Below are 1,381 nucleotides of genomic sequence, written 5' to 3'. Positions count from 1 at the left end.
GCCAATGAAGTTACCGCATCAATTTCATGGAGACCGGCCACCTTTTCCTTCTCCCTAGCGTTCCACTGGTAGCTATTTAACCCTATTTCTTCAATCAATTTACGTGCTTCATCGGGGGTTTTGCTACCTAAGGTACCTCCTGTCGCTGCATCCAAGAGTTGCCTTGAACTCGAGTTCAAACCATTGTAGAAGGTTTAAACAATCATCCACTCCGGGAATCCGTGTTGCGGACACTTTCGCAGGAGTTCCTTGAACCTTTCCCATGTTTGAAATTGAGACTCCAATTCCAACTTCATAAAGGATGAGATCTCATTCCTAAGCTTTGCTGATTTTCCGGGAGGGAAATAACGGGCTAGAAAAGCTTCTACCATCTCCTCCCTTGTAGTGATTGATGCTCTAGGTAATAAGTGTAGCTACTGCTTCGCTTTCCCCTTTAAGGAAAATGGGAAGGCTCTCAATTTGATGGCATCATCCGTCACACCATTTATCTTCAGCATATCGCACACCTCGAGGAAGCTCTCTATGTGAATGTTTGGATCCTCATCGGCCAAACCATTGAATTGTTCAGACTGCTGCAGCATATGGTTGAATGCCGGCTTTAGCTCGAAGTTTTGAGCTGTAATTGGGGGACGCACAATACTCGATTGTGTCCCCAACACTGAAGGTCTGGCATAATCGGATAGTGTTCATTGTTGCTCATTATTTTCTGCCATGTTTTCAGATCCTTCTACTTCCAAATCAGCTGGATTAGGCTGTTCTTATACAGGTTCTTTCCCTTTCCTTCGAAGTGTACGTTCAAGCTCAGGGTCTCCTTCAATCAATATTGATGGATTCCCTCGGGTCATAACCTGGAGCTGCACCAAAAATAAGGAAAAAGAAAATCAGAATGATGATAGAATAATAAGATATGAAATAGAATGTGTGGTGAAATAGCTAAAAAAACAAAGTGCAAAGTATCTCTAAATGTCTAGCTCCCCGAAAACGGCACCAAAAACTTGACAAGGTCCCCTTGCGTATATCCCGCAAGTGCACGGGTTTGTCGAAGTAATAATCCTAGGTGAGCGGGGTTGAATCCACAGGGAGTAGGGAGTAAAGACATTTAATTCGATTCTTAGCTATGTGGAGTATCAACAATGATAAGTGTGGTAATGATTCAATTCTCAGAAATTAAAAGCAACAAGTAAGAGAGCAAAAGTAAGGAGGAGGCAAGGCAATCGATAAAGATGGGGTACTCGGATGATGCTTCACCTAGGATAATCGCTTCAAGTGCAAGAACTCTCTATTATGCTTCCTAATCAATGCAATGGTGAGTCGTAAAAATCCTTACATACATACTCCCAAATCTAAGGTCAACTATGCCTAACTCTATACATGTCCCGGA

At 42.7% G+C, this 1,381-nt stretch overlaps 1 non-coding gene across 1 annotated transcript; it reads left to right on the top strand.

Annotated features, from left to right (window-relative positions):
- The first annotated feature begins 216 nt into the window (after positions 1-216).
- On the top strand, positions 217-323 carry LOC120267177. The gene has a single exon (XR_005538414.1). It is a non-coding gene; the product is annotated as a small nucleolar RNA R71 (small nucleolar RNA).
- Positions 324-1,381: the final 1,058 nt, after the last annotated feature.

This window comes from Dioscorea cayenensis, chromosome 1 (genome assembly GCF_009730915.1).
Source record: "Dioscorea cayenensis subsp. rotundata cultivar TDr96_F1 chromosome 1, TDr96_F1_v2_PseudoChromosome.rev07_lg8_w22 25.fasta, whole genome shotgun sequence".
NCBI lineage: Eukaryota > Viridiplantae > Streptophyta > Magnoliopsida > Dioscoreales > Dioscoreaceae > Dioscorea > Dioscorea cayenensis.
This window is presented reverse-complemented; position numbering and strand designations above follow the sequence as displayed.